This window comes from Lissotriton vulgaris, chromosome 1_1, assembly GCF_964263255.1.
Source record: "Lissotriton vulgaris chromosome 1_1, aLisVul1.2, whole genome shotgun sequence".
NCBI classification, from domain to species: Eukaryota; Metazoa; Chordata; class Amphibia; order Caudata; family Salamandridae; genus Lissotriton; species Lissotriton vulgaris.
In genome coordinates this window covers 630166157-630193038 of record NC_141685.1, presented here as the reverse complement: position 1 = coordinate 630193038, position 26882 = coordinate 630166157, and positions in this window count along the sequence as shown.

Sequence of the window (26882 nt, the reverse complement as noted above, 5' to 3'; positions counted from 1 at the left end):
CCGCTGAAACTGAAACCTCGTCAGTGGGGTGGCGTCAGCGTGTCTTAACAAGGTCCCCCCCCATGCTGCCACCCTCTGCGCTAAAAATTCCTCTACGCACCTAACAGGGCACATAGCAGACCCGGGAATCCTCTGTATGATTACGCAGTCCCCGATTGCATCCTGATCGGATTTGGACCTGACAAACGAGACCGCCATTGTCTCCTCCCTGACCTGAATGTGTTCTCGGCACAGTCCCCCCATCGTATCCCGCTTGTTCTTTGCCACTAATTCGCTTACCCGCATAGCCCCATGGAATGCTAATGCAAATGCGGCTCGGAACAACACTGCTTCGTACTGGGATGAACATGTTACCGGTAGCACGGATAATAACAGGGCCAACCTATCCAGACCTATCGGGTGCCTATCGTCTACTCTGCGACCCTCAAGGCGTTGCCACCCACGTAGCGCTTTCTGCACAACGAAAGACGCTGTCGGGTCCTGGATCCCATGAGCCCTTGCCATGAAGGAAATGGTGGCCCGATGCCTCTGAGCCGTAGCTACTGACTTGCCTGCGTGACGTAAAGAGAGCAGGAATCTCACTACACACTCTTCCAGACCCCAAAGCTCCCTCCCGGCAGTACCCAAAAAGGCCCAATAGGAACGGAACGCCCCTTCATATGCCTTCCTCGTCCTGGGTGCTAAACTCTCTCCCACGAGGTCTTGTAGTTCGGGGCACCGAGAGACCAAAGAGCTTCGGGAAAGGGTGCTGCCACCAGGTCCGCTGTGGGCAGAAAACCCCAGAAGGCCTGCATACGGAAACGAGAGAGTGCATCAGCCGCTTGGTTCATCACCCCCGGCACGTGTCGCGCCCTAAACAGTACATTCAGCTGCATGCACAACAACACAATTTCTTTTAGCAGTCTCAAAACCAATTTGCAACGTGCTGCCTGACTATTGATACACTCAACCACGGTCATGTTATCAGACCAGAACACCACAGAGTGATCCCTAAACCCTTCTGGCCATGTTTTCAAAGCCACTAGAATAGGGAACAGTTCGAGAAAAGCAATGTTACTCGTCAACCCGCACTCATGCCACCATGACGGCCATTTTTGAGCCGACCATTGTGTACCCAATATGGCGCCAAAACCCACACTCCCCGCCGAGTCCGTCCATAGCCCCAACCCCTCGGAAGACACTGCTGGTTTATTCCAGACAATTCGACCATTGAAATCCACCAGGAATGCAATCCAAATGCGCATGTCCTGGCGAACCTCTGCCGAGAGTCTCGTACGATGATGTCCTTCCTTCAAGCCGACCATGGACTGTGCAATTGAGCGGGAAAAGGGGCGCGCCATCGGCATTACTCTTAGGGCAAAATTCAACTGACCCACCGCCTGTTGTAATTGATGCAGGTTCATTTTCGTTGCACGAATACATGTCTCAAGGGATAACCTGAATTTCAACACTTTTTCCTTAGGTAATCGAAAACAACCTTCCACCGAGTCGAGCTCGATCCCCAGAAACTCAATCAAGGTCGAGGGACCCACCGTCTTACCTGGCGCCAATGGCACACCGAATTGATTCATTAGGACACAGAATTCATGTAAGGCCTGTCCACACTCAGAATCCCCGGCTGCCCCCAGAAACAGAAAGTCATCGAGATAGTGCATAATATGTTGAAAACCTGTATTCCTCGTGAATACCCACTGCAGAAAACAACTGAATTTCTCAAAATAGGCACATGAAATCGAGCATCCCATTGGCATACATCTATCCATGTAATAGCGACCCTGGAACTGAAAACCAAGGAGACGCTGATCGTCTGGGTGTACCGGGAGCAACCGGAACGCTGACTCGATATCCGATTTGGCCATCAGCGTCCCGGGCCCCAGGCGATTCAACATGGCAACGGCCTCATCGAAAGATGCGTTCCGCACCGAACATACTTCCGGGTCTATCGCGTCGTTCACGGAAAGACCACGTGGGGCTGACAAATTATGTATCAGCCGAAACTCACCCGGGTCCTTCTTGGGGACCACCCCTAGTGGTGAACACACAAAATTAGGAACTGGTGGCAAATCGAATGGACCGGCAACACGACCTCGAGTCACCTCTTTCCCAATGTTGACCTGCACCACCGCCGTGTGCTGTAAGATCGACATTTGATTCTTACAGTCCGGTACCCCCCGAAAATCCCCCACTGGGATGCGGAAACCATATGAAAATCCGTTCCGTAACACCCCAGCGGAAGCATGATCTGGGTATTCGCTGAGCCAAGGAATCATTGCCATGGTATCAATCGGGGTTGGTAAAAGCGCCCCTCGGACTATGTTAGACCTGTTTGGCGCCTCCCTTACCCCCGTTATCACCCGTTTTGGCTCTGCACATGGACTCAGGATGGGATGGCTGCCCGCACCCCCCACACTCATGTCTGAATTTGCATGACCCCTGGGGCCTGGTACATTTGCCTCTGTTAAAATTCCAACAGATCCCCCTCTTACCCGTGTTGCCACTCGGCTTCGAGTGGAACTCGTTACCTGCACCCGTCCGAAAGGGCGTCCCAGAGTTTTGGCGGGAGGATTCCCCCCCGTTATTCCCTACTAATGGCACCTTCAACATCCCTGTACTCTCCATTTTTTGCCAAGACACAGAGTCGTAACAATCCCAAGACAACAACGGGTTGTGTTCTTTGGCTTTTCTAAACAGATTATCATAGCAGAACCACTGATTGCCCCCATATGCCACAGAATACTCCATAATACGTGACTGATAAATGGATAACTCAGTCAACAACTCAGGCCTGCGCTCCCCCATGATGGAAGTAAAAATTCCCCACGCTCTGCCCCAAGTCCCAATGGTCTCGTCGACCTTAAAGGCGGCCATTTTTGCGCGCCAAACACTCGGATGCATGAGCTCCTTTTGACTCTTTACATGCTCGATCTCGTAATGGTCGGTAAGCAATGAAAACATGTTTACATATTTATCCGCCCAAATCAATTCCTTGATTTCTAGTGGGACGTGCTGAGCAATCTTCTCCTTTCGAGAAGGTGCAGAGTCCCCCCCCGCAATCGGCAATGGCCGCTTACCTGAAGTAGGCCCCACGCTTGTCGCCGAACTTGGGCCTGCTGTACTTCCAACCGCCGGGACCTGTGGGGGAACAGAAGATGGCGTCTTCGCAGCCTCCCTAGAGTCCCGCAATTGCCTCATAACTGCCCGGGCGTCGTCAGCCGTGGCGCCCTCGCTATCGTTTCCCAACCACGCTGCCAATTGTGCCGCTAACTCGGGGGGCATATCCTCCCTGTTCGCAGGGGTGACCACCACAGGGATTGGATTCCCCTCCTTCGGCGCCGGGGTTGGCTCCTCTCGTAGAGCTTCGGGAACCGGGGTCTCCCCCCCAAGTGCTCCCCTTCTAGGCCTCTTGCCTTTTCCACTGGGAATTGCTCCTTGTGAAGGCCGTTTCGGTCCTCCCTCCCCGTCCTTAGCCTCAACCTTTCTCTTCAGATCGGCTATCTCCTTCATGAGTATGCGGAGCATCTCCTCGGTACCGACCCGCTTTCCGACCTTCCTGGGCATTCTTAGACGGGATATCTGTAAGACAAAAAGAGAGATTACAACGCTCAAAATTGGCTCTTCGTTCCGTCTCGAGCTCACATGCAGCGGGGAGGTGCAGCTTCGGAGCACAGGAACAAGAGGATGCTTTCTTGGCTTCTGCTCCTTTTATCCGTCTTCAGGGTGGGCGTAAACCCGCCCCCGCCAGCCTCCGAGGGCGTGGCCGGCCGCGTTGGTGTCTAGGCCAGCCCACTCTAGGGCGGGAAAAAGGCGCGCCCCGGCTACGCCGCTTCGGGCATACCAGCCGAGACACACCTCCCGCCCAAGATGGCTTCCCGGGGGGATCGTGGTACTCCACCATACGTTTGGGGGGACCGAATGGTCGCCCCTTTCCAGTAATAAGGGGCTCTCAGGCACATGCATCAAGCTAAAATGTGCTCGCAAAAAAAAGGAATCGCTAAATAATGGTAAACTCATCCTGTTAATCCTTCCTTACTTGCAATTTCTAAATAGCAATAGCCATTAGCGATACGCTAAAAATAGTTTGCAAATCAATGCATGTAAAATTGCAAATAGCAATTTGCACGAAAATCGCAATTTAGCAAGTGCAGATTAAGGGGAATCACAATCAGGTGGTAATCAGGACAAATAAAATTCACACAGGTCCAACACATCAGAAACCTATTTAAACTGACCCAGGAGGGTGGAGAACCTTTTCACAATAGCAGCATTCTAGGGGGCATATTATCAAGGGCTGGCAATACAATTTTCGCCGCTTTAGCGTCCGTTTTCGGATGCACTAGTGCATGTTTCAATGACTTCGTACCAGTTTACAGCACGCCTCGCATCGCATCGTTAAAGAGATTGGCATTGGCTGCCAGCAGTGCATCCACATCTGAGGCTGCACTAGTCCTTCTCCCTCACATGTGCTACTGGCGCCCCCACATGGTTCACTCCTCCCAGGTTCTATCTAATCATTCCTGCCATGTTCCAGTGCTTGCGATTTAGTAGTCTAGAGCCCACCACTTCATGTGGCAACTGTTATCACTGTCAGGGTCCTTGCAGCCAAACAATGGGAATGATGCAAACAACAGCTGCAACTTAGCAGCCCGCCGGGCTCAGTCCCCTCCAGAGAGTTTTTTTTTAAAATATTAGTAGGAGACCCACAAGGGCACCCACCATGGCAAATATATGCTGATACTGTATTGCCATTGCTTTTATATACTGCTTAACACCATTGATGAGGTGCCAAAACACTTTTACAAATAGACAGCACGCTGCATGATTAGGAAGTGCTTCGTTGGAAATGTGTTGAACTGCAGTTTCACTTATGCGGGAAGCACTATTGTCTTGAGCTTGATTGACAAATTAGTGCTCTCAATTTGACTTAGGGGGTCTAAATACATAGAGGAAGGGAGAAAACTAAGGGATGGTACACAAGTGATTTTAATTAATTTATAGCTCCAGCTGTTCTAAAGTGTTTGGATTGAGTGTGGCCATGGCCAGAAGTGTGTTGGTGCTGTGAGTGATTGAAAGCCTTCCTCATGTTGCTAGGCGTATGCATGAAGTGAAATGAAGTAGTGTCAAACATAGGTGTACCTGTGCACTTTCCTACCATCCTAGCCAGAGCAAGGGTTACAGTTCTTGTTTGTGTTTCAGCAGCAGAAGAGACATCTGAACAAATGCACTGGATTGTAGTGTTGCCACAGTAAATGCATTTGCTAGTCTACCCAAAAGCAAAACAAGGGAAACCTTAATGGCATACATTAGATACAGGTTTTTAAAAATTGACCTGAAAAGCCCACTCAGGAGTGACAAAGGGGTACTCCTCATTGGCCCTGTGTCTCTGCCTGGTTTTTCCTTCTGTACCCCTTGCTGCCCCAGTGTCTCTCTGCCCGTTTTTGCCTTCTGTTTCTCAGCTGCCCCTGTATTCTTGTGCCGCTTTTGCCTTCTGTGCCACTCGTTTTTTCCCTGTATTTCTGTGCCCTCTTGCCTTCTGTGACACTCGTTTTTCCTGTATTTCTGTGCCCTTTTTGCCTTCTGTGCCACTTGTTTTCCCCATGTATTTCTGTGACACTCGTTTTCCCTTGATTTGGTGCCCTTTCTGTCTCTGTGCCACTCGTTTTCCCCTGTATTTTATGCCCTTTTGCCTTCTGTTCCCTTCATCGTCCCTCACCGTCCCGCTGCTGCGTCCCCTACGGCCCATCCCCCTCACTACCCACTGCCCATTCGATGCCCCCGCCTCCCGCCTCCCAGCCGCTCCTCCCTCCCTCCTCCCCATATAGCCCGGCTGCTGCGAGGTGAGGAGATTGACCCTTGACCCCACCAGGTAGGTCGCTACCCCTCTGCACAGCACCGCCTGTGTGTCCCTGCCCCATCTGCCGCTGCTGAGGAAGTTCGATGCCCTCCACCACCCACAGGCTACAACCTGCGCCTCATCCCTGGTAACCAGTGGTAGGCCATAGGTTTATTCATCTTCCCCATTATTGTTTTATTGTATTACATGTATTTCATTGTTGTGTCTGTGACTGCTGCTGTTCTGTCTTCCCCCGCTGCCTGTTCGTGGTCCATGCCCGTTTTCCTCCCTCTGTTCCCCTCGCTGTCCCCTTGTCTCTCTGCCTGGTTTTTCCTTCTGTACTCCTCGCTGCCCCCGTGTCTCTGCCCGTTTTTTCCTTCTGTACCCCTCACTACCCCTGTGTCTCTCAGACTGCTTTTCCCTTCTGTTCCCTTCACTGCCCCGTGCCTCTCTGACCGTGTTTGCCTTCTGTTTCTCAGCTGCCCCTGTATTCTCGTGCCCTTTTTGCCACTTGTTTTTTCCCTGTATTTCTATGCCATCTTGCCTTTTGTGACACCAGTTTTCCCTGTATTTCCTTGCCTTCTGCCTTCTTTCTAAAGTAACAACACAACTGCCAATACTGAGCTGACTTATTTCATTTTTAGTCAAGAAGCTGTTATGAATAAAACATAAGTCTATTTTCAATTTCGTCACTAGTTTATTTTAGTCATTTTTTCTAGGTTAGAGAACTTTTTCATTTTTTCAAAGAACATTTCTTGTGCATATACAAATATACAAAAAATATACAGATTTATACAAAATTTACAGAACCATCATGACTAAACAACACATCCATACCAACCTTTCTCACTGCATGCATTCAAAAGACATTCACACTCAAACAAGAAAAATACCTATGAGGTATATGTCAAATTTCAACAAAAATGCTATTTTTCAAACAAGGTAGAATAGTTTGATGGATCCTACATTTTTTATTTTCAAACAATCTAAACTATTAGGGCCATATGATGTCATGTCCTAATCCAGTCCTTTAGATCTTTTCAAATTGTTGACAATTGACCACTGAGGATCGACGCGTTTCGAACCCCCTATTGCGGGGTTCTCTTCAGGATCTATAACATAAGAAACCAAACACTATTGTAGGGCTAGAGGGATGTTTAAAGACCAGGCCTAAGTAATATCCCCCGCTAGGACTAAACTTATAAACAACAAACTTAGGGGTAAGTTTGTTGTTTATAAGTTCTCTTCAGGATCAACAAGAATTATTAAAGAAACAAAGAGACATATGTGCCAAAGAAGACTCCTTAGTTTCTCAAAGTGAAGTGTTTACTAATAAAGAGCAGCCACCTGCCGGCTCAAGCCTCCATACCCTAAAACTCCACTAGAGAGTGTCACACGGGCTGATGTGGGTGTTGTTAACTAAACATTAAAACACGAAAAAGGACAAACCACATGACATGCTGTGCCTAATTATCAAAAAAACTTCATAACGGGTCAATTGTATTCATATAGGACTCACCTCTCAAGCATTATGATATGCTTGGAGTGCCTGAAAGAGAAGAGGGATGGCAATGCGGTTGGTATCATCACTATCTAAGTGGAACATAATACACATCCATTTCACTACTTATAATTTGAGCCACCTACCCGATATTGGCGAGGGCCTAGCTTGACCTGGGCTCACAGTAATTCGGGGCATCTCCTTTAGTCTGCCGCCGTCTTAAGTGCAACTGCAATTGATGCACTGTGTCCTGTAAACAACACGGCAGGAGCGCGTAAGCCTCTGAATTCATTCCCTTCACAACAGCAGTCTTGCCTTCTGTGACACTCGTTTTCCTTTGTTTTTGTGCCCTTTTGCCTTCTGTTCCCTTCATCGTCCCTCACCGCCCCCGCTGCTGCATCCCCTGCGGCCTCGCCACCCTGACTGCTCACTCGCTGCCCCGCCTCCCACCTCCTAGCTGCTCCTCCATCCCACCTCCCCATATATGTTGGACTATTTGCGGCCGTGCAGCAGACACGCACAGTGGGCGCACCGCTGGCGCGCCAAAGGCGCGCCTAAGGCAAGGCTGTCTGCACCCGTCCGCACATGGAGTGCCCCCAGTGCCAGAACCCCTGGCCCCTATTCAGCGCGGAACCAAGAGTGAAGCCCCATCGTGGCCAGCTACCATTTAGACATTGTTCAAAACTGCGGATCGTGTTGAACCTTCCGACCGCATTCAAAGCAAGAAAGCATCCAAGCCCGCATTGCCAGGACTGTCCACCCTGGACACACAGATAGTCCTTATCCCCTATGAGCCTTGGTGCCACCAGCGTTATCATACGCACTACTTCCAGGAGCATCACCGCCTGGGCTCCCCAGCCCCTTCAGAACACACCGTGTTCTCGTACGCCATGAGGCCCCACTTATCCCCTTAGGAGGCGTATATATTGTTTAACCAGGCAATCATACTGTTAAGTCCTGAAGATGATCCCATTTTAATTTGAGCACTGGATCGAAAAGTCGACTCCTTTTCGTAGACATACTGTTGACCATTGTACATTGTTGTCTGTATGTGCTACTCTGGGAAACACTGTTCATATTGATTCTAAACAGTGCCCAGATCGCTCATTCCTTTTTGCCTGAAGAACCTTTCCTTTCATTTTTCATTTCCTTTCCTCTCTATTCTTACCTCTCCAGTACGGTACAGGACTGTGCCTTACTGCAAGAACTTGTTTGTTGCTAAATGTATTTCAACTCTCAAACACTTGAATTCATTTATAATAAATTCCCTGTCCGGCTGGGAAAGGAAAATATATAGCAGCCTATTGTGGTCTATATGATACTAGTTTGTCACTCCATTTTTCTGAGGACCTTTGTTTTTCTTAAGAACCCTTGGCCCCTGCACCCGCCACTACGACCGCCGCCACTACTATGCCAGAACTCTGCATGCTCTCATCTCCGGAAGGGCCCACACCTGCTTCAAGACATCCCCAAAACTAACACACGGTCTCTTCACCTGCCGGAACTGCTGCTACACCAGCCTCAGTGCCAACGAACCACCCGCCAAGAAAGACCTCAACCACCTCCGATGCATACTACTGAACACCAGCTCCGCACGCAAACACACCGTCGAGTCCTGGGAACAGCTCGACACAACAACCCCGGATGTCTCCTTCCTGACAGAGACCTGGTTGAACAACTCCTCCGCACCCGACATCGCCATAGCCATCCCAGATGGCTACAAGATCACCAGCAGAGACCGCACCAATGGAGTTGGAGGAGAAATCGCCATCGTCCACAAGAACAGCCTCAGCACCGACGACACACTCAGCACTAACCAACACATGCACTTCCAGATCCACACAGACCCTTACTTTCCCCCTAGAGGCACCCTCGTCTACCGACCCCCCGGACCACGTCCCCAGTTCAGTGACTCCATCGCTGACTTCATGAGCACGCACGCCCTGACCTCCACCAACAACATCCTCCTCGGAGACCTGAACTTTTACCTTGAGAACAACAACAACTCCACAACCCTGATCGATAACCTCGCCAACCTCTGACTGAAGCAACTCGTCACAACGTCCACCCACTCCACCGGCCACACGCTCGACCCCATCTTCTCTTCAAGCCCGCACGTCTCCGTCAGCCACACCACCTAACTCCTTTGGACCGAACACCTCTGCATCCTCTTTGCCTTCCAGAAAACCACCACACACCACTGCACCCAACAGATCCCCCGCCACTGCTGGAGCAAAATCACTGAAGACCAACTAGACGCAAACCTCGCTCTCAGCCCAGCCACCAAACCCTCCATTACCGATAACGCTGCCCACAGCCTCAGACGCTGGATCGAGGACTGCGCCATCACCCTCGCCCCGCTGAAGAAACTCCTCACAGAGACACCAGCAAGAATGCCAGCTGGTTCCCCCCAGAACTCCTTGCCTCCAAGCAAGCCTTCCAGAAACAAGAGAAGGAATGGCACACTAAACAAACTCCGAACAGCCATGCAGCACACAAGGACGCCATCAGCAACCACCACCACCTCATCACGGCAGCCAAGAAGACCTCCTTCAAAGACCGCCTCAACAACAACACACACAATAGCAAGGAGCTCTTCAACATCATGAAGGAACTCTCCAACCCCAGCTTCAACACCAACGACATCCCACCATCGCAAGCCCTGTGTGACTCCCTCGCCACCTTATTCCACCGCAAGATAGCAGACATCCAGCTTCAACACCCAGACAGCCCCAACAGACAGCAACACAACAGACCCTCCACACACCAGCGACCATGACACCCTGCTAGCCTGGGCCAGTGTGAGCATCGATGACACCATCAAGACCATGAGCACAATCCACTCCGGCTCCCTGTCAGACCCATTCCCGCACCACATCTTCAACAAAGCAAGCAACTCCATCGCACCCCACCTGGACAACGTCATCAATCTCTGCCTCGAGACCGCGACCTTCCCAGAGAGCTGGAAGCACACTGAGATCAACGCCCTTCTCAAAAAACCTAAGGCAGACCCAAGAGACCTCCACAACTTCCGGACCATCTCTCTGCTCCCCTTCCCGGCCAAGGTCATTGAGACAATCGTCAACAGACAGCTAACCCAATACCTCGAAGAAAACAGAATTCTGGACCCTTCCCACTCAGGGTTCCGCAACAACCACAGCACTGAGACTCCCCTCATCGCCGCCACCAACGACATCAGGACCCTGCTGGACAACAGTGAGACCGCAGCACTCATCCCTCTAGACCTATCTGTCGCCTTCGACACGATCTGCCACTACACTCTATGCGCACGCCTCCACGCTGCAGGGATCCGAGACAAGTTCTATGGAATGGACCAACTCCTTCCTCTCCAGCAGAACCCAGAGCATCCGCCTCCCCTATTCCATTTCAAAGCCTCCAAGATCAGGTATCCTCCCCCAGCCCAACACATTCAACATTTACATGGCCCAGCTCGCACACGTCGCCCGACAGCCCGACCTCAACATAATCTCCTACGCTGATGACACTCAACTGATCCTCTCCCTCACCAAGGACCGATCACCACCAAAGCCACCCTCCAAGAAGGAATGAAGGCCATCGCCGACTGGATGAAGATCAGCCGTCTGAAGGTGCACTCGACAAGACAGAGGTCCTCATCCTCTGCTCCAACCATTCAGCCTGGGACGACTCCTGGTGGCCTACGGCACTGGGGGCAGCCCCGACACCCACCAACCACGCACACAACCTGGGAATCATCCTCGACTCAACGCTCTCAATGACCAAGCAAGTCAACACCTCTGCATGCTCCACAAGATTTACAGATGGATCCTGACAGATACATGAAAGACATTCACCCAGGCCCTTGTCAGCAGCAGACTCGACTACGGAAACACCCTCTATGTGGGAGCCCCGACCAAGCTCATCAAACGGCACCAACGCATCCAAAACACCTCAGCATGACTGATCCTCGACATACCACGACACGCCACATCAAAGAGGAGGAGAACACAGTTTGAGTTGATTACCAGTACAGGCTTATCAAGGCTTGAGTACACAAAATCGAGACAGCGGGAGCGGCTACATACTGATTCCCAATAAACAGATGGCCCATTCTTTTGGACACTTAAGTCTTCGCATCCACTAGGCTTTTACTGCTCAGGCAACTGTGATCGTTTTTTGGGGGAAAATTGGACTCTGAAAATACGATATTCACTGCTAGAGTTTCTAGCCTTTAGATAGTCCTTTCGGACAAAACACGTGTCGGCTGCCGGTTGCTCTTGTGTTGGAATTGTTGATATGGAATAAAGGCTATACAGAAGGAAATTGAAATCGATTTATGGACTTCCTCTTTTCTACTATGGTGGTCAATACCTGTGACACAGATTTGGACACATTTTTTGATGTGCCTCAGCATTTGTGCAAAATATTTATTAATGGGAGACCGACCATGACCCCGTTAAGATTTGCAACTGTGAGTATGATTTATTCTGTGTGACAGCATTACAACCATTATTGTGGTAACTGATGGCAATGATCATACCACTCTGTCCCATACCACTCTATCTATTATCCAAAAGCAGTTTGTATACTGCCACGTCCATATAAAAATGTTATGAGAAGTGGCCCTGGGACACTCGCACCTTTTCTTTGGAGCTTCCGCTTCTTGGTGGTGTGAGGATAAAAAGCTACAATATAAACAATGTTTGTCTTTATTACAACATAACCAGGAATGGAGAGAAAGTTGCCATTTGATACTGGTGTAAACATTAGGGGCCCGATGTAGGTCGGTCGGTAACGGCCGAAAATCGGTATTTTCGGCCGTTACCGACCAGTATACATGATTTGACATGTAGGGGCACAATTTTACAGAATCGGTAAATTTACTGAATCGGTAAATTTACCTATTCTGTAAAATACCGAATCGGTATTGTTACCGATTCGGTAAATCTCCGATGTAGGTGGGACTCTTCTGAGTCCCAAAGGCCCTACAAATTCGGTATTTTACTACACAATCCTATAGTGTGGTAAAATACCGAATTCAGGTGTGCGTGCACATGTGTGCATGCACACCTAGCCATGTGACAGACAGACATGCCCTTAGGGCATGTCTGTGTGCCACATGGCGCACATGCCTATTTGTGGGGTGCCAGAGGGTGTCAAAGTGACACCCCCTGCACCCTTGCAAAATTCGTTATTTACCGATTCTGTAAATACAGAATCGGTAAATCCCATTGATTCCTATGGGCTTCAAAGCCCATAGGAATCAATCGGAAATACCGAATCTGTATTTACAGAATTGGTAAATACCGATTGTTAACCGCATCGATGCTGCGGTGATTTTTGTGCTCTGCTGCACCATTTAAAAAGCAATGTTACATGACGAGCTCAGCTCGTCATCAGCACACGCCACCCGTGGCTGATGACGAGCTGAGCTCGTCATCAGCATCGAAGGGGTTAAAGATTCGGTATTTCAACATCTGGATATACCTACATATCCACACTTTAGATTTACCGATTTTTAATTACCGAATCGGTAAAATTCGGTAATTAAAAATCGGTAAATCTAATTTACCTACTTCTGGCCCTATGTGCTTTATTTTTTCATATTAGGGAAAAAAAGTATTTTATTAGCATACTAAGTGCTATTGACTAAAAAGCCAGAACTATTGAAGAATAACACACATGATAAAGGGACACTTAAACCCTCATTCTCAACTATACGTTTTCAGAATCTCCGAACCTGGAATTATCGATTTCTCAAACTCTGGACATTATGATTCTTGACCCTAAAACACCAGACCCAGAGATATCTTAGTAGCTATGTGCAGTTGTTGGACCTGCCCCTCTGTCCCCATCTCCTTTTTTACTTCATTTCAGTATGAGCGTAGGAGAAAATTATTCCTGCAACTGAAGTTAAATGAAATGTGCCCTCTCTCTACTCCTGCACCCCTTTAACACCACTGGCCAAATTAAAAAAACATTTATCACCTGCTACATGCAAGTGGTAAATATTTGCAGATTTGGGTCTGTTATGTTAACTGGGAAGAGAGGGGACATGCAAGCATGGTTCCACTACTACTGGGTCTGTGTGTTATTCCCTTATTTGAGAGGAAAAACATGTCATCCTCATTATTTCAGGGGAGTTGCCGGTCGCTAACGTAAATTCCATCCCCAGTTTCTCCCTGCGGAGATAATGGGGAACTGATAATAAAGCAATTTGTGGTTTCATTATTTAGGGAATGTGGGTACTTTATTTGATGCCTGACTTGGTTATGTCTGCAGTAGACAGGGGGGGCTTGATGAATGTTTTATTTCGCTGGCAGAATTGGAGGAATTCAGTAATTCTGCGTTACTCTTGCAATGAGGAATTGGTAATAAATTCCGCTGCTCCACTCTGCCAGTGAAATTAATCAGCACTACTAAAAAGCAGCAAGGGAAGTCTCAAAAGCGCATCACAGCCTCCCCTACTAACAAACAGCACAAGAGGTAGCTCTGTGAAAAGGCAGAGAAGGCCCCTGAATGGGATTGCAGGGCGCCTTTGGGAGTAACAGCACTGCGGGAAGCTTCAGTCACGAAGGTTGCTGGGAGCATATTACCAACAGCTAGCGATATTTATCGCTATGTTGGCTTAGCGGCAATAATATTATTGCCGAGCTCCGCCGATTTTTATCGCAGATAAACCTTGCTATTATCAAGGTTTATATCAAAAGCGATAAAAATCGGCCGAAATGCATGAATATCGCTGAAAGGTCAGTGATATTCATGCATTACCGAGCTAATGTTCTTAGCCATGTTATCCACCTACCATTGGATAACATGGCTAAGAACTGTTCTGGGCAGGCGTTAGCTTTTGGAGATATTCGTGCTTAGCGCAAATATTTCCAAAAGTAGGTAATAGGAGATAGCGATGTTAGCGACTGTTTCCAGTCGCTAACATCTTGGCACGCCCGCTTTGCATGTCATTAGTGATAAATATCGCTGACATGCAAAGCGGGCCCCAAGATGATCGCTATCTCCGACTAGCTGTCGCTAACTGGTGTTAGCGACAGCTAGGTAATAGGGCGATAAAATTATCGCCGCTTTAACGGGAAAAATTCCTGCTAAAGCGGCGATAACGCGGCGATAAGGCCCTTAGTAATATGATCCCTAGTTATTTCTGTATTGTCGTTAAGACAGAACAAAGGTGAACAAGTCCTAGAGGAGATAGACATCTGCGACAGAATCAGCCAAGGTTTGCACAATTAAACCCTTATGCAGATTTCCCTCAGCTTAGGCGGCGCTCAGGAGATAACGGGAGAGAGGAAGATGGCACACGATAACGCAGACAGAGCAGTGCATTTCCTTGAAGGGTTAATCTTAATCACAGGGCGAGGAGAAACAAACTGCCGAGATGCTCCAACTAGGAACACACTCTACCTTCCTCCCAAGTTACTGTCTGCCCAGGAGAGGCGATCTACCTGGACAAGAACCAGCACCATGTCCACCTCGGACGAAGAGGACAGGCTCGGGAGTGCCTATTACCCCGAATACAACTGCAAGTTTTGGGAATGGGGACTTGGAAAGTACGGGTGGTGACACTGGATAATAATCAACATGGTAGAGTTGACTCACTGTCAGTACATTTTTTGTTTCTTCACCTAACTCTCCCGGCCCTCAAGACAGTCAGTCACCCGCCTTCCATCCCAGAGAAAGACTATTCCTGTGAGTCTCGTTTTGCTAAACGTCACCGCCAACCCCCACATTTAATCAAGATGCACTCAATTACATATCATTTTTTTTTAAAGTATCACCAAATTGTAAGTGTTGAGTTGACACTAATTGTCCTTGACTGTTTAGGTACCTACACACTCTGATCCTGAATGAAATCTTTTGGAGGTGGAGTTAATAGTGGCAAACCTAATTTGCTTTGTGAAACCAATAGGATACACGTCTAGCTATATTAGTAAGAGTAGGTGACTGTGATACCTTTCTATTGTGTTTCTGCAATTGTTGTTTAATCAATTAAGGTACTTAAAAAATAGGGTGCCTTTAGATTTCTATTGCTCCTTATTAAATGTAATTCAGACTCTCTTTTTCGTTTCTATCTTTAGAGACTTTTTTTGCATCGAATTTAGATTAATGAAACTGTATAAGCTGTACTCAAACTCGTGTATCAAAATTGTTGTTGCATAATATGTGATATGTGCATGTTGTCTACCCATTATTCCATATTTATAACTTATGGGTACGGTCGATTTGTTTTTAATGTTATGTTGGCTGTATTGTATGTAAGCCTTGCAAAGAATATTCATATATTTATATTATCATATTTATATTTACTGTGTTTAATGTATTACGTTTACAGGCCATATGACTCCTTTTAACTTATTTTGAATTTAGCAAAGAACACAAACGAAACACCTAATACTGTTGCCGAGACTACACTTATAAGTTCATGGGACTTGTTCTGTTGAAGGCTATGTAAATGGGGACATTCTGATTGAAAGTATTTGAGATCTAAACCAGTTACCTGTTTACCTTTATTTGTAGTCGCCTGTAATACTACATAGATGACTTGCTAAAATACAAGATGTCATTCGAGATTTAATTGGGGTGCAATAAAAAAAATTCACTTCAGTATTCATCTGTGTTTTCTTGTTCTTTGTTTCACTGTGCTCCATGTGTTTATACCTTACAATTCACCGATTTGCCTATTGCAACTGCTCGTAGACTCTGAAATGCAGACCAGGCCAGCAGTGCGTATGTTTTTAAATGTAGTTTTCTTTTAATGGTTAACAGCTCCCATGTCCTTCCACTTAATGCTGTTTTATTCTACTATTCACCAAGAACAACAAGCAGCTATTGATCCAAACTTGGCTAAAAATCATGACTCTTCAGGAAATCAAGCCCCTACTTTCAACCAATGCCACGTCAATAAGAATCACCCCAAAAACACCATCCTCAAATAATACATTGCTTAGAAAAAAGAGGAGCTGGTACCAGATTCGCTATTATTAAGAACATTGAAACTGTTCCTCCTAGAAAGTGAATTCATAAATGCAGTTCATGGCCTCATATTTATCTGGATGGTGGCAATGCCATGAAGCAAGGTCTCCCAATCTACAGACTGATCCGACTTGAGGCATCTTGCATTTTGCATTTTGTCTCTTCAAGGACGGTAAGGGCCCAAATATATCTGATCACCTTGCACCACTGCAATGGCTATATTTGCTGACAAAACGTCTTTCCAAACCAGGTGTATCATATACACGTCATTATGATTGACAGCCCCACCTACTTGGCTGACAAGCTGACCACCGACAGCAAATAAGACCCATCAGACTGCAGACACAGAAAAGCAAAACATATAAAAAGGGCTGCATGCCTTCTCCATTCAAGGAACGAGGAGCTGAAATGATATTTCTGTATTCATCAGCGCCACCTAAACTCTTGTTCAATTTAGGAAAGAGCTGAAGGCACGCCTCTTTAAGTGCGCTACAATTCAATGATTAACAGTCAGTCTTCAATTACGAACCCAGATAGCCCTAGAATAGCATTTCACTGTATCTTTGCTTTTTATCCTGTACAGTAATATCACGACTTTTAATCTATCAATTACTACATATGACATACATCTCTAAGGAAAATGTAACTTTTCCAAGTTATCTGGTTCTTGAGACACACCAGCCTAGCCAAAGCGATGTAGGGTAGGTCTCTCTGTGGTTGTGGTTGGACCATGGGAGGGATCCAAGGTGGCATAGAATGCATTGTACATGCTTCCATGATTCACCATTGAACATACATTTTTACAAATACTAGTAAAGAATAATACTATTTAAAGCATTTTGTTTACTGAATGCCCAAATATGGTGCAACAATTATTTCTAACCTCATGCTTAATAATAATAATGTGGCACTTTCCAATTGCAGAATAGATATTTGAGTCATAATATACATGCAGAGAAAGCACCATGGAAGGATATGTGCTTAGCTTCCTACATTACATTTGCGTTTTGTACAAATTGTATATGTACGGTAAAGAAAGTTTAGTAAATCCTTCATAAACGCCTACGGGTTTACATTAATAAAGTCTAGCAATGGGGTGTTCCTTGATTGGCGTATAATTTAGTATGTGAAAGGGGAGACAATAGGCTGGTCATTAAGAGCACTGTATGTTGTCGAGCTAATCACATAAGCTGTGCTGTTTCATTGCTACTAAATGGATCACTGATTTGTGTTAAGTGACAATAATGTCATACATGCTATATAAACAAAATTAATTAATTAACAGACATAACGATGTACGTTGTGATATCATCATGTCCTTGTTGCTTTCATTTAATATATCATCCTTGCACCACAGAGCATTCTCTATGTGAGGGTGCAGTAGGTGTGATAATAATTACATAGAAAAAGTAACATTGGACTACTTTTTCACTGTCATTTTTTGGTAGGTTTCATATAGTCAAAAAAATAAATAGTTGACCAGTCTCATGATAATAATTTCCAAAATGCCACCAGAGCAGTGAAACAGATTGTATTTGAAGGAAAATAAAATTCAATCAATCACTACTCATGAGGGTCTCAAGGCGCTGAGAGGAGGGGGGTGCCACTACTGCTCGAAGAGCCAGGTCTTGAGGAGTGTTCTGAAGGCGAGTAGTTCTTGGGTCTGCCGTTGGTGGGTAGGGAGGGTGTTCCAGGTCTTGGCGGTGAGGTAGGAGAAGGATCTGCCACCGGAGGTCGTTCGTTGGATGTGGGGGACAGCGACGAGGGCGAGGCTGGCGGAGCGGAGCAGGCGGGTCGGGGTGTGGAGGTTGAGTCTGCTGTTCAGGTAGGCTGGTCTGGCATTGTGGAGTGCTTTGTGAGCGTGGGTGAGGAGCATGAAGGTGATCCTCTTGTCTACGGGCAGCCAGTGTAGGTCTCTCAGGAGGGGGGTGCGTTGGGGGGGGCATTGACGATCAGTCAGGCGGAGTCGTTTTGGATATCTTGTAGTCGCCGTAGGTGTTTGCCTGGGATACCTGCATAGAGCGCATTGACGTAGTCCGGTCTGCTGCTGACGAGGGCCTGTGTCCCTGTTCTTCTTGTTTCGGTCGGGATCCACTTGTAGAGCTGCAGAGCATGCGGAGGGTGTTGTAGCAGGAGGAGGAAATGGCGTTGATCTGTTTAGACATGGAGAGGGAGGAGTCGAGGATGAATCCAAGGTTGCGTGCATGGTCGATGGGTGTCGGTTCTGTTCCCAGTGTGTTAGGCCACCAGGAGTCGTCCCAGGCTGAGGAGGTGGGTTCGAGGATGAGGAACTCCGTTTTGTCCGAGTTCAGCTTCAGCCAGCTGCTCCTCATCCAGTCGGCGACGGCCTTCATTCCCTCGTGGAGGTTGCTTTTGGCGGTGTGTGGGTCATAGGTGAGGGAGAGGATGAGCTGGGTGTCGTCGGCGAAGAAGTTGAAGTTGAGGTTGTGATGGCGGGCTACTTGTGCGAGGGGGGCCATGTAGGCGTTGAACATTGTCGGGCTGAGGGATGAGCCTTGGGGGACACCGCAGATAATGTCGGTGACTTTGGATCAGAAGGGTGGGAGGCAGACGCTCTGGGTTCTGCCGGAGAGGAAAGACATGGTCCAGTCGAGGGCCTTCTCTTGGATTCTGGCTTCTAGGAGGCATGTTTTTAGCGTGCGATGGCAGACCATGTCAAATGCGGTCTACAGGTCCAGAAGGATGAGGGGAATTAGCTTTCAATCAGCCGTGGCCCGTGGAGGGAGTACGGGTGGAGCAGAAAGGCGGGGCAGGGGAGCGGCAGGGTGGGGGGTGCTAAAAACCGGAATATAGATAATTGGAGGTAAGTAAACAATTTAATTAAAACTACAAATTTCGTAGTGCGCGCTGCATCGCATTTTGCGAAGCAGGGCGTGCTACGAAATTTATTTTATTTATTAAATTGTTAACTTACCTCTACAGTGCACCTCCCCGCCCCGCCTTTCTGCCCCACCAGATCTCCCTCTACGGGCCGTGGCTGCTTTCTATAGGTCAATGAACAAATATATTTAAGAAAGTTTAAATAATTTTATAAACAGCATGCATACTAACAAACAGGGAATAATGAAAACATTGATCATCCAGTTTATTTCAAAGATACATTGGATGGTGTTGTATATTGTAAGCATATAGCAAAATAAAAAAGAGTTCATTTATAAAGTCATGGAAATCTGAGGTCACTTTTAACATCCTATCAATGTGCATCACAGGGGAATTCAGAGGGTATTTTATTCCTTATAATAAACGGTCACATGTGGAGTTGTACTCTGCGGAATTTCAGAGTTACTGGAAAATGCAGTGAAATTCCATGGAGTTCTGTGCTCTGGCGGAGTAACATGCGCCAATTGAGACCTACTTTGCTTGGTCTCTTGGTGCATCTGTGCGACTCATGCAATCCTGGTGTAGTAAGGCCTCGAAACATGACCTTCCCTGAGCCACCTCCTTCAATTGGTGTTGGGTACAGAGACAGAATATCGAGTAAAGAATATCGAATTGCACAAATATTGTGTCAAAAATATTGTCAGTCAGGAATATCGACAAATTCTCATGGTCAATAATATCAATATTAGGCAAGTAATATTGGTAAAAAAAAATATTGCAGTGTTTAATATCGTTTGCAAAAATATCGTTGTTAAAAATAATGATTTTTAGGTTTTGACCTGGCCGTAGCACTGCGAAGCAGTGCTCCGCCCAGGCGAAAACTTTTGTTTACAGTATGGGGGACTTGAATCCGCCCCTTCTTCCATTGGCTAGCTCCATAAATGGAGGCTAGCCATTGGAAGACATCGTTGTCAATCAGTCTTTCCCACTCAGAAAGCGATTCGGGGGCGTTTCTAAGTCTTTTTTCAAGTCCCACCCTCTCCTCTTCCCATTGGCTGGATTTTTTCCCGTCCAGCCAATGGGAAGGGGAGAGCACGCAAACACGCCCCCGAATCCCGAAACGACCTGTTGCTCTGTTCCAGACTTGTTTTTTACGTTAAGGAGTGATTTATGGTCGAGGCGAGCACCATATGTACTCTAATCTGTTAACTACGAGCTTGACAGCGTCGGCACATCAGGCGCCATATGCTCGGGTTCCCATCGCTGCGGGGGTCGGAGAAGGGGTCCGTGCTTAAACTCGTTGACCAAATATGATCACCGTATAGATGCCAATAATAACCCCGACTGATACCCGGTCGCAGCTCTGGGCTCGTAATGTCGCTCGTAAAAACCTTGTCTTTATTACTCTAAGTACTTAAAATCTTCTCCGGTGTTTAAAATGCTGAGAAGACGTAATAAAGCGAGCATCGGAGCAGCTTTTGGCGCTCTACCCTATCGCGTCTTCCTAGTGAGATGTGTCTGCTGAGCAATCACCTGCCTACATCCCTCTCACCCTATACCCTCTGTGCAGGCCCCTCCGCCACCAATACAAGGTATGAAAAACATCAGTGCGGAGCCCAGAGAAGAAGCTAGAGGGAGTTCTTGTGACAGTGATGACAACTCAATGCATTACCGAGCCCGATGCGTGTTTTAGCGGTGTTGTTTCACGTGTGAATCTTTTTAGTCCCCAAAGGGCTTCCATCTTCCCCCTGACATGTGTGCTGGCACAGGGCGGCGCATGTGCCTCCTAGTCTGCCCTCTCCGGGTGTCCCAGAGGAGCATGCTGGGGCGTCCGTGGCACTACAGAACGGAGACTCCCTCCCGCCCCCTGCTGACAGCTGTCACTGAGGCGGAAGTCTCCCTGGGCTGCAGTGGATGTGGTCGTGCCTCAGCGCGCTCGGGGGTGCCGGAGCAGTCACCGCGATGCTGTTCTCTGCTTCCGCCTGCCAGGGAAGTCTTGTCGCCCACACAAGACTGCCCGTCCAGATAGTGTGGCACGGAGAGGGCATCACCACTCCAGTGGCAGGATGTCAAGCCCAGGCCCCCACATGCTGCGAGAGCACGACTTTACACACCTGTTTGCAGCTGTTGACATGACAAGCGCTCAATTCTTTGGAGAAAAGTCTTGATCCTTAGTTTGATATCAGGCCCTTTCCAACCGAAGTGTGTATTGCATGGGAGGGGGAATAACCGTGCTGTATTAGATGTGCCGGAAAACCCCGACCATCTCAAAAGAGATTTTATACTGTGAGACAAAGTAAAAGGAAAGTTGTCAGGAATAATAGAAGAAGTAATAGGTGGAAACAGAATATATGCATGCATGTCTTGTCGCACGCAAAACACACTTGTACATGTGTGTTATCACTTCAGGGCTCAGACCCACCCATCTTGAAGGACCTGATCCACCCCTACAAGCCGCCACGCTCTCTTCGCTCTGATCACGGTAATTTGGTGGCAATTCCCAGAGCGAAGAAAGCAAGGTCCGGCGGCCGTCGGTTCTCCATAAACGCTGGGCAGTTGTGGAATGCCCTTCCTGTTGAGCTCCGCAAGGAGCCTAGCCTTGGGAAATTCTGCAAGGCCTTGAAAACCCACCTCTTCCCTCTTGACACCTAATTTTCCTGGTGCACACAGCTGTGGTTTTGTGTTTCATTTTAGCGCTGGGACGCTCTAGGGCAGCCATGAGCTGTATAAATACATTTTCATTTCATTTCATTCATTCATTTATCATTTCATTACATCAAACATTTATTTATAATACATGGGATTCTGAGATCCCTGTATAAACTGCAGTCACTAATTTCTTTAGAATCGCCGACTTGTGACGCACTAGGTCCAGGGCTTTCAGTGGGATGAAAAAACTAAGGGGTCTCTCAAAGGGGCGTGGCCTATATAATTAGGGGCGTGGCTTAACAACATATAGGGTGCAAATCTGTGCTTGGCACAGAGCGCCGCCCGACTTGCATTTTCCTGTTTCTGTCATTGCGTCCAGATATGATACAACAAGTAACATAATACCTACAACAAGCCAGAACATTATCTTCTCGCTTTGTTCGCTATCCATATTCTATTCCATTCTCTCAACTCCTCCTGTAATGTTCCCTCAACTTTTTCTCCTCTCCCTCTCTAGCGAGCAGACTAAAAGCGGGTCTTGTTGAAAGCCAGTGCAAGTTTTATTTCCCCAACCAAAAACTTAACTGGCACTACGCCCGAACACCAAAAGAGGAATCCCAAAATAGAAGTCAATGGGTGACATTATAAAGGATCTAATTAAAACAACACATTTGGGCATTTATCCAAGTACAGGGATTTTTTACTACATTTTGTCAAATTAAATATAAACAGAGAAACAGATCACACTACCCTCACTCCTCCAGAGGGCAATCTTTCCAGCATCGCAGAAGGGCTGGTCCTTTTTCTTATTTTTAAAGCACAAACATTACTTTTTGATAAACAAATGCAAGGATTATGTTTGGAAAATGGAAACTGTAGACAGACAGGGTTATAAATAAATGAAGTCGATGTCTCAGCAAACACTTTCTTTTTTTAAACCCAGTGTTGTTCAAAAAAGCATTCTGCATTGTACGTAGCCACTCCATGGTCTTAGTTTCTCAGGCAACAGAATATCTCCTCAAGTCTACGCAATGTAAGGAAGAGTTACTGAAGCTTAAGCCGGTTTGATCGCTTTACTTGACTCAAGTGGCTAGCAAAATATTTTCGCATTATGTCTGTGATCTTGCAGAAATTCCTGGAATCCTTGAGAGCCAGTTGTAGTGATCTGACTCGGACCTCGTCTTTATGCATCTATTTTTGAAGTGCTGAGAAGGAATTAAATCACTTGATTAATGATCCAGCTTGAAAGGCAGTGTTAGAAGGTGTGCACGTGTATAGTTTTAGTAATCTATACATTTACGTACTTGACTTGACTTGTGTTGCTAATCATTATTTTAAGCATGACTGCCACCCTTCCCTGACTCCCCCCCCTCCATCCCCACGGACCGTACGCCACATGCCTCTGAATGGTTAGTAGAGGTGGGGCGAACCCAGTCACATATTGGCAAAGAGGTCTCCAGTGAAGTGTGACCCACACAGTCTGTTCTTGGTCAGGGGGGAGAGTAGACCTTCCATTTCCGGCACGGTGTGTTCTGGCGCTGGTTGTTCGTGTATCCATCTGTCTCTATCCCTGTACTTTTCTGTTGCCCGTGCCTGCCTGCTAGTGAGAGTCTGTGTGGTGTGCCCTTTCTGTGTTTGCTTTTCTGTCTGCGTCCGTCTGTGTGTGTGTGGTTCTGTCTGTGTGGGTGCATGTGGCTCTGTGTGTTGCTCTGTGTGGGTGCAAATGCAATAGGTCTCGCATTTGCAAGAGATTAAGCTATTGGCATTGTAAATGACAATGCCATTTATTTATCTATTTTCAAAACCAACACATAAATAAAAATGTTGTCATTTACATTCTAATAGCTCAAACTTTTCCAAATTCGAAACCATTGCATTGTAAATGCTTGTTTATTAATGTTATGTATTTTAGAATATATTTTATATGTGTGTGATGTATGTTTTGTTGTATAAGAATTGTTTGTAAGTTTATTATGTGTTAAAAAGTTAGCAGTTATTAAATGTATTTTTATTTGAATTTAGATTTTTTAGTTCTGTAGTGGATTGTAGGTTCATAGGGGAATAAGGTGGGAAGTAATTTAATTATGTAAAATGTATTGATTATTTTAGTAGTTCTTTTTTTTATTTGAGTTTTGCGTTTTTAGTTCTGTGGTGGGTTGTGGGTTTATAGGGGAAAAGAGTGGGAAGTAATTTAATTATATTGCATTTATTTAATAATTTGTATTTATTAATATTTTTTTCATTTGAGATATCAGTGTTAAATGTGTAAATTAATGTTATTATTATTTAATAGTTGTTAATAAATTTTAATTAATTAATTGGCAATTAATCATGGTAATTGGTGCGTGTTTTGGTGTTTATGGGTTGAAATGGTGAGAAGGATGGGAAGTCATTTATTTTTAACTGATGAATTAATAATGAGTTGTTAATGAATTTTAATTGTTTAATTAGTAAATATTGATGGTAATTGCGTAATTAATGTTACGTGTGGGTTGTGGTATTTATAGGTGGAAACAGTGGAAATAATTTTTTGGGGGATTAATTATTAATTAGTTGTTAATTGATTTAAATTAATTAGTAATTAATTATAGTAATTGTGTAATTAATTTTAGGTGTGTGTTGTGAATATTATAGTGTTTAAGAATGTGAACTCAATTACAATTCACTACTATCTCTAATTGACTCGTTGAAACTTAGTAACCCCTATTAAGGGAATATTCATTCTACTCACTGGTCCATAATTCTGACTTCATAATAGACTGCATTTTTTATGCAAATGTTTACTGCAACATTTAACCGGTTCTAAGATTGGATCCATACTGATTTCAGATAATTTTCCTGTATTTACAGATGTTGATCTAATCCCCATCACAAAAGTTCCAATTGTTGGAGATTAAATAATGTTTTACTTGAGAAATCCCAGTTTACTCTTTCATTTATAAAATGCATAAATCCTCAAATTTGCCCATATATGTCATGTGGAATGCATTTAAAATATAAAGCCTAAAGCACAGACCGACGTTAACAGCACTCTGACTGGGAGAGAAGATCTCCTGAAAGGCTGCATTCAATTCGTACTACCTCGTATGCTTTTTAAAAAACGTTTCTTTAACTGTTCTTTTATTTGCTTTCTGTGGCTCAAATGCTTTCTTTCTAGTCCGCATACCTTGCACATAAAATGGTTGATCACACATCTCGCACCGGGACACCCACGTTGGGGGTAGCCGTGCGCTCAACAAATGTCAATGATAATAATAATAATAATCTCGCACTTTTAGTGATAAAGTATGTCACTCTTGTTCCCCGAACGCCATCTTGGGTGAGGGAGCAGGATCGGTGGCACGTTCGGTTGTGCTATTTTGGGTCACGCTACAGAGTTGAAGAACAGCTTCTGCCGGTCTATTTAAAGCTGGACATGCAAGCTTGCAGCCACATAGACCGACATTAATAGCGCGCTGACTGGGAGAGAAGATCTCCTTAAAGGCTGCATTAAATTCGTACTACCTCGTATGCTTTTTAAAAAAAGTTTCTTAAACTATTTTTTAATTTGCTTTCTGTGGCTCAAATGCTTTGTTTCTAGTCCGCATACCTTGCACTAAAAATTGTTGATCACACATCTCGCGCTTTTAGCGAGAAAGTAGGGCACTCTTGTTCCCCGAACGCCATCTTGGGTGAGGGAGCAGGGGCCGGTGGCACGTTCAGTAGCACCATTTTGGGTAGCGCTACAGTGTTGAAGAACAGCTTCTGCCGGCCAATTTAAAGCTGGATATGCAAGCGCGCAGCAGGCCTTTCTGCGCATGTCCGCGCACCGGCCGCGCCTCGCGCCTGTCACGCTGCCTGACCGGATCAAGCTCAGGCCAGGATGGAGTACTCGAGAGAGAGGCTGCTCACCATTGGTAAGAGGGGAGAGGAGGAGAACCAACAATATACAGCTGATTTGATCAGGGATAGACAAACTAACAAAAACTTAAATTGCGGGCTGATGAATTGTAGGTCACTGATTAAACATCACTTCGAGGTCTCTAATATGGTACAGGATTTGAATCTAGATGTCGTATTCCTCACAGAGACCTGGACACGCACAGGCTCTTCTGTGGAACTGGTCTTTGCGTGACCAGAAGGCTATAAAGTCTTCCATAAACCACAGGTGGCTGGGAGAGGAGGAGGAGTAGGGGTGTTATATAAGCAAAGTGGAATTTTGTTCCCCTCGAGATTGAGGCAGTTGCTGGGATAGAACTTCTGGGTTTCCCACTACAGGAGGCCAAAGGGAGATTAATCACAGGGCTGGTTTGTTATAGACCCCCAGGTTCTGATAGCCAGTACCAAGTACTGCTTGACACCATCACCGACCTGACCCTGACCCACTTGAGGATGATCCTACTTGGAGATTTCAACTTATGGGGCAATGGGACTTTAGATACCCACCTGGGAGATTGAACGCAAACATGTGAAAATCTCAATTTTTTCCAACTGGTACAAAAACCACACACCAAGGAGGGCACGCTTTAGATCTTATATTTGCCAATCAGGCAGAGACTAAGATAGTGGACATTTTGCCTCAAAGTTGGTCAGACCACTCTCTAATCCATTTCGACATAACTATTACACGGCCGAAAGACAATAACAGTATTAAGACTACTTACCAAAAGGGTAGAGAATGGTCTAAGCTAGTAAAAAGTAAGATCATTTTACCCACCCCGAAACATAGTCTCTTTGTACCTGCAAGTTCTGTGGATGAAAACTATCAGGTTTTCTGTGACTACATAACTAGCTCACTGGACAAACAAATCCCAATTAAGAAAATTATAGACAGGAAAAAAGCTTCTGCCCCGTGGTACAGTGAAGAATTAAAGTCATTACGAATGATTTGTAAGAAGGCAGAGTGGAAATGGAGGAGGGCCTACCTGGAAAGGGACAAAAATGAGTTGAAATTGGCCAAGACAAGATATAAGGAGGCGATAGTCAGAGCAAAGGCGGATTTCTATGCTAATTCCATCCTGCTTGCCCCTAACAGCACAAAGGCACTCTTTAATATCGTCAGGGACCTCGACCACCCTACCTGCGCTAGTAGCAAGGTGGTTGCATCACAGAAAATCT